The sequence below is a fragment of the Dendronephthya gigantea genome, unplaced genomic scaffold (assembly GCF_004324835.1).
Source record: "Dendronephthya gigantea isolate DGI-Jeju-01 unplaced genomic scaffold, DenGig_1.0 000245F, whole genome shotgun sequence".
NCBI classification, from domain to species: Eukaryota; Metazoa; Cnidaria; class Anthozoa; order Malacalcyonacea; family Nephtheidae; genus Dendronephthya; species Dendronephthya gigantea.
The window spans coordinates 28,417-38,272 of NW_021163255.1; the positions used below are offsets into that span (position 1 = coordinate 28,417).

Consider the following 9,856-nt stretch of genomic DNA (forward strand, 5'->3'; position numbering starts at 1 on the left):
ATTGAGTAAAAGGAGGGATCCTTGATCAATCATGTTTTCTGAAAAAATACCCAATTTTAAAAATATTTTACCTTCCAAATCAGGCTGAAACTGAAAGCATAAATTGAAGTTCAAATTGTGAGAGATGGTATTAAAATGCCAATGCCACCAATGGGCTAAAGTGGCGTTTTGTGACTTACGTTTTGGAAAATGCCCTTAAAAACTCTGTGTTACGGCTTAGACTGAATTCCAGCACATGTTGAAATAGTACCACGTAGTTTGAACATTACCAATTATATTTTTTTATATATATTTTTTTATATTTTTCATCATATTTTTCATTATTCAGTAAATGACTTCCTAATATATGAAATGTTTTGGTTGTGGTTGTGGTTGTAAATGCAGGAAAAAAAGAAAAAAACAAAAAACCTTACCTTCAAATACATTTTCAAGACAAGAAAGATTCCACTCATCAAGTTTTTTTTTAACAAAGGGATCCATTTATGTTAGATTAAAGTGCTATTCGGGTGAAAAGACTTCCCAATGACAAGTGTTTGTAAAAAAAAACTAAGAAAATCTCGGGAAAGGCGCGAAAATAGCTTATCCGATCGGTATTACTTACTTCGAATAACCTTCTCAAGTCTCATTGGTTTGTTCGCATATGGGATATATTGAAGTACCGGAGAAAGTGTTCGAGAGGAAATGGTCCTATAGCGGGGAAAGATTCCCGAGCATATGTTATTTTACCTTTTTCCTGGTTAATAATATACATAAAAAAATTTCTCAATTCTGATTGGTTTAAAGCAGTGCAATTTTTAGGAAATCTCAGTGCCAAAAAAAGGAAATCCCAGTGCCAAAAAAGGAAATCCCAGTGCTAATTTCTTTAAGGCGTTTTTAAAAGTGCTCCTGATTGGTTAGTAAAGCGATAACCTAAGTCATAAAAGCCAATCAAATAAGATATTTCACAAGCGGTGAAATTAAATTATATTAACTTTGACGGGCATTGTGGTGTATTATACGGGCTAAAATGATAAATTTGCTGGGCTAAAATATATTTTAGCCCGCTGATCTAAGCCAATCAGAAGAAAGAAAACGTTGTATCCAACCAATCAGAAGTAGGGGTTGTTTTTACATTGCTGCTAAAAATTCATTTCGTATGCTTTCGATTTGTCGGTTTGTTTATGTCAGTGTTACTGTTATACTAAAATAGTTTAAAATGGCAGAATTTACCGAAGAGGCGTGTTCCCAATCGTCGCAGTCGGATGAAGAAGAGCGGATTGTTTGTGACCTTGCTGTGAAGACGGATTGTTGGTGACCTTGCTGTCGTAGACGCTACTGAATTGAGCGGTATTTTGAGGAGATTTTATGCAGAAGTAAAAACCAAAAAGGACCTCACACCAAGTGCTTTGACTGGTATTCGAGCAGCTATTCACCGCAAAATTACAAGCCACCCCATTTCAAGACCCATCAACATACTAAAAGATCCCGAATTTTTGCAAGCGAACAAAATGTTCGAAGCTGTTTGCAAGTTGTATTACAAGAAAGGAAATCCGAAGCCAAAGCACAAGAGCCCAATCGAAAGTGGAGATATGCAAAAACTAAAGTCTTATTTTTCATGTGAAAGTCCTGAAAAGCTCGTTGAGTTTGTGTGGTTTAGTGTGTGTTATTATTTGGGCAGAAGAGGCAGGGAAGGTTGGCGTGACCTGACGAAAGATTCCCTCAAGTTTAACAAGGACGACCAAGATAAAGAATATGTTATAATTAAGCACACAGAGCAGACCAAGAACCACCAAGGCGGCTATAAACAAAAAGACCAAGATTACTCAGATGTAAGGATGTATGAAATACCAGGTTTAAAACTAGATCCTATACCTGCACTAAAATTTATGCTCACAAAACTTCATCCGGATTGTGAAGCACTTTTTCAAACTCCATTGCTAAACTTCAATATGTGAGGGATTTGCTGGTTCAAGAACGAGCCAATGGGAAAAAATACAATATCTCAATTAATGCCCAAGATATCGAAAAAGGCAGGCCTTTTGCAAGTCTACACCGCACACTGTGTACGGGCCTCAACTATAACAAGTCTGCATCAAGCCGGGGTGGATGCCAAACAAGTTTGCGCTATTACAAAGCACAGAAACAAACAAAGCTTGAATTCTTATATCAACGATAGCTCAAGTTCACAGAAACGTGTTTGTTCCGGTATCCTCAGTCGTGCACTTACATCAGGTGAATCTCTGGGTTGTGAAGAAAATGCCCACATTACTTCGGTCAACGATACAGGATTAAATGTCAGTCTGTCTTCGTCCTCAAACGAAACCCGTTCAGTGCAGGAAATTTTAGCGAACTGTCAGAACTGTGTTATCAACATTAATTCCGCTAAATGACTCTAGTTATTTTTTAATATTATGAGAAGCTAGAATAAAATTGTTGTTATTTTGAACTGTTTAACTATTTTCTACTGCATGTTGAAATAAATCTGCAAGTATTGTCGTTGAATGAGGTGTTTGCCCATTGCGTTTTTTTTTTATATAAAAATTGCCCTTTAAAGTTAATACAATAGTAGTAGAGTTGATGTTCGCGGGCATAAATGTGTTTTTGGCCCTCCTCGGAACACATTTTAATTCTCGCTACGCTCGAGCTAAAATGAGTTCGGAGTCGGGCCAAAAACACATTTATGCCCGCGAACATCAACTCTATTGTTATATTATTCTCACAAAAAGCAATAACAAATGGCTGGCGTTTTAAGTAGATTTTCCTTGGCGACCGAGTCTACAATTCAGCATTTGCAGGACAATTCTAGAAATGCAAACACTGCCAAAAGTACCTTGTTTTGGCTATGAGTCTGGAAGCAATGGTGCATGTTGTGAAAAAAAAATATCTGACAAAATTGAAAAATATGAGCCGGTCGATTTAAATAACTTGTTGAAGTGTTTTTATGCTAAAGTTAAAAATCAACAGGGTGAAGATTACGAACCAGACAGCCTCAAAGTAATGATAACTTCCCTTGACACTTGTTCCTCGTGTTCTAAATCACATATAGCGAGAGTTCTAAATTTTAGAACGTCGGATATATGTGACTATGGTGGCCCATTAACGCCATAGTACTTTTTCCGAATTGTTACAAATAAATTTTTTTTAATGATTCTCTTTTATTTTTTTTCTATTACTTTGTTATTTTTGATTTTCTTTTATTACATGTTTTTATTTTCATTTTACCTTAATTACAATTAATTAAAAAAAAATGGCCCAGGCCCATTCACGCCATAGCAATATGCCTATATTTAAAAAAATATCATCTCTATGGCCCATTGACGCCATAGCAACTTCGTGGCCCAGGAACGCCATAGACCATGAAGCCTTTCGGGCATGCATCATATTCCATCATGGCGTCTTGGGTAAGGAATACTGATTGGGAAGGCGATATGGACTTAAAAGATGACCTTAAAGCGTATGTAGCGCAGAATTTACGTCAAAAAGAAATTGTAGATTTTTGTAAAGTGAAGTATCCTATGTATACGTGGAGTTTAAGGACTCTCACGTCGCTTGCTTTATTTTAATGTAAAATACATTGATTACGATACAAATATTGACGATGTCACACGTGCTGTGGAGAAAAAGTTAAATGGGCCTGGAAAATGTGATACCTCAAAAGGTTCCAGCCACTCCATTCTCAAGATGCAAAACTCTTCAAGCCGAAGAGTCACCACATCGATATCTGGGACACTGACTTTTCCCAACTTCAGCATCTGACTTAGTGACACTGAACGCGCAACAGATGGCGATGGTCCGACAATGACAGATTTCGAGTGGGGATACTGAGAATGGCTTTTTTGAGGGCTTCCGGTTGCAGGTTCGCTGTGGAAACTTGGCTTTTTGCTTGCGATGTTTCTTCCCGATTTTTCGTTCGTGGGGTGTTCGAGAACTTCCACGAAGCGCACGTGCAAAACTTTCCAGTTCTGGATTTGTCCCGACTCGGTATAGGAAGGACCACGTTCACTGGCAAGGACATCACATTCTAATTCTGTGTTGAAGTGGGCCTTACACGCAGCTTTGATGTTTTCCAGCGTAAGTTCTTTGTCGCAGGGAACTAAAGTCAAAGGCCCGATGCGCGAATACTTTTGACATTTGCCCTCCACGTTCGCGGACAAACGCTGAACAGTCAGCCCACCTTTTGGGCCAGTTGCTGCTTTTTTTTCGCCTTTACGCATTCTTTTCTTTGCTACCTTCTCTTTGTAGTTATCCCAAGCAGGTTTTCTCTTCGACATAACTACTTTAAATACTTTAAAAGGTACGGTGAACTTTATATGCAAATTTTGACAAAATCTTAATCTGTTCGATCTGAGCCATAGAGATTATAAATAACACTAGAGGGGTCATCGAGGAGAAATTGGGGAGCGTGTTAATGGGGGGCAAATTCAAGTCCCGGGTTTTCATTCATTCACAATGTCCGAGGCCAAAATAAGTCGTTTTAACGATTTTTTTCGGTTTCTAAATGTTTTTTTTGCCTAAAATATCATTCCAGGATGTCTAAGTTGGTAAAACCAGTATTAAAAAGCACTGTTTTTCCTTAAAAAACCGGCAAAGCGACCTAAATAACGAATATAATTTTTTTAAAATTGTTACTAACGTGGTTGCTAAGGAGGCACTGATCTAGCCAATCAGCGCTTGGCTTAGCGTCCGGGACTTGAATTTGCCCCCCATTATCGCGCTCCCTTTTTTGACTGATGTTTTTGATACCAATGCCTCCTCTAGTGTTATTTATAATATCTATGATCTGAGCTACCACTCTGAGTGTTTCCACTTCGTCAAACGAATCTTTTAACCATCTCGAAAGGCTTCATGGTCTATGGCGTCCCTGGGCCACAAAGTTGCTATGGCGTCAATGGGCCATAGAGATGATATTTTTTTAAATATAGGCATATTGCTATGGCGTGAATGGGCCAGGGCCATTTTTTTTTAATTAATTGTAATTAAGATAAAATGAAAATAAAAACATGTAATAAAGAAAATAAAAATAACAAAGTAATAGAAAAAAAATAAAAGAGAATTATTAAAAAAAAATAAAAATTTTAAAAAAATAAAAAATAATAGATAATTTTTTAAAAATAGTTTAAAATTAGTTCAAACAAATATATTTATTTGTAACAATTCGGAAAAAGTACTATGGCGTTAATGGGGCACCATAGTGACAGAGGTGATCACCTAGGCATCCCTACACGCGTAAAAATTGATCAGGTTGATCATGATTGTTCGATGAACAACAGCCGAACAATGCTGTTATCAAGGTTGAACAGTGATGTTGAATTGACAATATTGTTCAATATTGTTCCATCAACATTGTCCAATGTTGATGAGCGAACAGAGCTGAACAATAGTTGTTCGAACAAGACTTGACAATAGTGGATGAAACAAGCTTGCTAATAGGTGTAAGAACAAGATTGTTCAATATTGTCAAACCATCATGGCAAAACAACATTGTTACGACAAGGAAGAACAACAATTGATGAATGAACAACTTGTTTACGGTTGTTTGATCAATTATCAACAATAATGTTTATCAATATTTTCGCAACAAGTGAAAACCGCTCGGGTTTTAGTGCTATAAATTACTTTTAAAACGTACAAAAATTATTAAAGACGAAAATATAAAAGGTGAACTAGCTACAGTAAATGTAAAAATTAAGGAATATATTGACAATCAGTGATTGTCAACCGCCCAAGTGGTTATATAAGCTTGAAATTAATAGGAAACATATCACTTTAGATTTTAGACTGTTATAATTATCCGCTCTGAACATATAACTTCGTTTAACATTTAACAACCATGTTTGAATTGATTATAAATAGTTCATAACAGTATATATATATATATATATATATATATATATATATATATATATATATATATATATATATACATATATATATATAACAATTATAACAATTTATGTGGTAGCCAAGAGAGGTGAGTCGGAATGTGAATAGGTTTAACATAAAGTTGTAGTCGTCGATGGTGGCGGATAATCTGCTGTATCGGATTGTTTCTGTGGTAACAAGCCCTTTGAAAATATGACTAGGATGATTGGAGGTATAGTGTGGATACATATATTTATGATTAGGTTTTTGATAGATCTGATAATGGATGAGATTGAAAAGGATTGTATGGTAATTGATTGAAATTGTAAGATGTAAGTAGTGAGTAGAATAAGAGTTGCAATTGAAAGAAATTGGAATTTGACGAGGATAGTAAGTGATAAGAGAATTAATTAAGAGGTTTGCATCAGTGTGATTGGTTAACATGAAGCCGTCATCTATGTATCGTGCAAATATATGTAAGCCATTAGTGCATGTTGATAAGAAAAAATTGAATTCAGATAACAGTAGTACTAGATCTGCCATTTGTCTACTATGGTAACTACCCATTGCGATCCCATGAATTTGCTTAAAAATGTGACCTCCTACAGTAAAAAAGTTTCTATCATTTAGAAATTGGTTGATATTAAGTAGGAAATCTCTGTAAAAAGTAGATAATTTAAGTAATTTACAACTATTAACAATAGCATTTATAGTATCTTGAAAAGATATGTTGGTGTAGAGAGAAGAGAAATCAAAGGATATCAATTTATAATTATTGATATTATAAATAGGATGTTGACATAGGATTTCAACAAGCTCTAAGGAGTTGTAAATAAGTGGAAAGTGAATGTGTTTAGAAACAAAGAGATCTTTAAATTTCAAAATGATGCTATCCAAATGTAGGCCTAACAATTTAGAGATATTTGAGGTGGACCAAGAGTGTGCGGTGATTATAGGTCTACCAGTAAGAGAGGATAAGTTAGAAGAAGAGGCAATAGAAGAGAGTTTATGTACTTTAGGGAGCAGTTTCATGTAAGGTAATTGAATATTTGTAGAGGAAAGAGGGTTGAGTAGAGCTTTGTCATCATTCGAGACTAGATTATTGAAACGAGATTTTAATTTTCCAAGTATTGCGTTGCATTCTGTGGTGTGTAAATCCAGATTAAAATCTTCAATAATCTTGTAAATGTTAGCATCTTTCAGGTGTCTTGCGTATTCATTGATGTACCAGGATATTGGTAGAAGAGCCCAACCCATATTTTTATCCGATTGTGTGATGACTATGTCTTGATTGCATTGTATATCATACAGTTGCAGTGAGGTATGTTGATCTATGTTAAGCATATTCAGTTGAGATAACCTAGAGAAATTTGTGTCGTCAAGGTATTCTTTAGTGTAGTTAAGCGTTTGATGTACATAATCTATAAGGTATTGATTGAAATTAGGTCTTCCTTGCTGTTGATCTAAGAGGGAGAAAGGATTGGTATCGATGTTGTTGATATTGTGACTTTTCTTTTTACCAGTTGATTTCTTCCTTTTATGGACAGTGTTATAATCTGTAGGTTGCTTTAAGATAATATTGTTGAGGGCATCTTTAACTTCTTTATAGGTGGAATCTTTTAGTGATGCAGGATTAAGGTTAATAGAGGTTGGTATGAAATTGGTGCCTTTGTTAAGGATGCTGGTAACGCCCAAAGGTAAGGTGATATCAGTGAAATTATGAATTTTGTTCGTATGTAATGTTTTCATTTTTTCTTTGACGGTAAAGGTTTTCCTTTCATCATTAACTTTATTTTTAAGCTTTGATGCTAAACCATTCTTAGTAATAATTGACCTGTTTTATATGAAACCATTGAATGTAGATAAAGATTTATTAATTTTATGAATGCGTTGTGTGATTGATCTTTTGAGGGGTGCCTTTTCTTTTATATCTTTGATTTTGTCTTTCTCGGTCTGTATTACTTCGTTTTTCATTTGATCTATTCTTTTTTCTAACATTGCTATGTCTAATTGAATACTGTTTATATATTCTAGTGTCTCTTCAGGAGGAATTTGTTCGGATTTGGTGGAATTAGTAGTGGACACATTAGCATCGGCATTTTTATAAATGACTTGATCTATGGATAGTTGAAGGTGGTACAGGCATGTATAGTTCGATTCTAAATTTTTCCAGTTGTGAATTTTGAGTAAATTTCTCTTTTGTAATGGTGTCAGGTTTTTATGCGATTTCATACCTCTGATCCAAGTTTTCTTTGAATAATAAGTAGGTTTAGGGGGGTTGGTTTTCTTATGCTTATTTTGTTTTAATTTTTGTTTGTACTTAATTCTTTTCCGTTTCTTTCTATTTTCTTTAGCAGATGTAGCCTTCAAAGATGGATTATCCTTATTGTAGGTGGGTTGCGTTAAAATATCTGGGTTATTCAAACGTTTCTGTTTCAAAATTTTTCGAATAGTGCTGTTTCTTCTAGCCATTTGGGAAATCTATATGGATCATATGAAAAATTGAGAAAATAAAATAAAAATAAAAAATAAAGTCTGTCAGTTTGAACATAGTAAAACCATACATAGATTTGACTAGAACCAAAAAATATGCATCTCTACTGTAGATGCATTATATATATGTATTTAATTTGTTGCTTTATGAAATTAATATTGTATAATGAATATACAAAAAATCAGTAGATCACTAGCAATCTATGTGGCAATAATTACTAGCTCTAAGAATCCCTATGCCATATATAGGGTTTCTATCCACAAAAGTGGTAAAGTAAAGTCAGTTGTACGTCATGTAGGTGTAGTTGTATTAGTATTAGTCAGAATAGTCATGTAAATGAGGGAGCGACTTCTGCAAAAAATGCAGCACACTTCTGCCTCGTTCTTAAAAAGCATATATATGCAATCATCATACTGAACCATATAGAATCACCTAGCTATACCGTATAGAAACAATAAAATTTAATTGATGTGTAATATTATTTTCTTTTTAGAAGAAATTTAAACAGAATAATATTGAAAATATGGAAATAAATGGTGAGTGCAAAAACTTAGAGATTAATTTGTCTTTGTAAACCATTCATAAAATACCAAGTTCCCCAATGTATATCAAAATAAAACCATCTATGTCCGTGATTATCTATATTATTAAAAATAAAATCAAGTTGTCAGGCTCTCTTTTCTGCCGTTCTTTTAGTTGACCATGAAGTTGAACTTAAAATCCATTCTGCTGTGTAATTAGGTGATGCGCCATTACCAATAAGGAATAAAAAAAGTTTAAAAGTATCTGTGTCGGTAAGAGGTTTCTTCCAAAATAAAAATTGATATTGAGATGGCCATAATTCGAGCGGGTAAAAAATGTCACCATTAAAAAGGTTAAAAAGGTTGTTTCTTATGGATACGATATCGGATCTGTTGACATTCTTGAATGAGGTAAGATAAAGATGCAGAAAATTGTTCGTGTTCATTGCAATGGTCAATTAATCTACATAGGGTAAATTATGTTTAAATTAACTACAGGTATGAGAAAAGAAAGGAAATTTGGAAGAAAATGAAAAACCCGGGTGCTTTAGGAAGTAAACCAAGTCCAACAGTATTTGCAAGGTAAAGCTACTGTATGGTCTCGCCCTAAACTGTTTTTAAAAAAACAGAGTCGTGATGTCTTCAGGTTCCAAGCACGACTGGGAGGCGTGTTTCTAATCCACCGTCGGATCTTGGAACGACACGCCCGTTTATGCATAGTAAATAGAAAGAGATTTGATATATTAAGAAGGAATTATAAATGAAAGCAAAAAGTGTACATAATAGGAAACACTCAAACCGCTCTAAAAATTGTATTAATACGCCTATATATTCATATCTATCTTTATAATATTATATATATATATATATAATATAGTCAATATATATATATATATATATTGTGTCCATATATAATATAACCAAACAACTTGCTTCATCAGGATCATGAATAATTTGAAATTCTGTACTAAAATTCCCACATTTTGCCAGCCCTTTAGAT

The 9,856-nt window shown here is 34.4% G+C and overlaps 1 long non-coding RNA gene across 1 annotated transcript; it reads left to right on the plus strand.

The window, feature by feature from the left end:
* Positions 1-8,046: 8,046 nt before the first annotated feature.
* On the plus strand, positions 8,047-8,998 carry LOC114540656. Its single transcript, XR_003689087.1, has 3 exons — positions 8,047-8,104; positions 8,196-8,233; positions 8,829-8,998. It is a non-coding gene; the product is annotated as an uncharacterized LOC114540656 (long non-coding RNA).
* Positions 8,999-9,856: the final 858 nt, after the last annotated feature.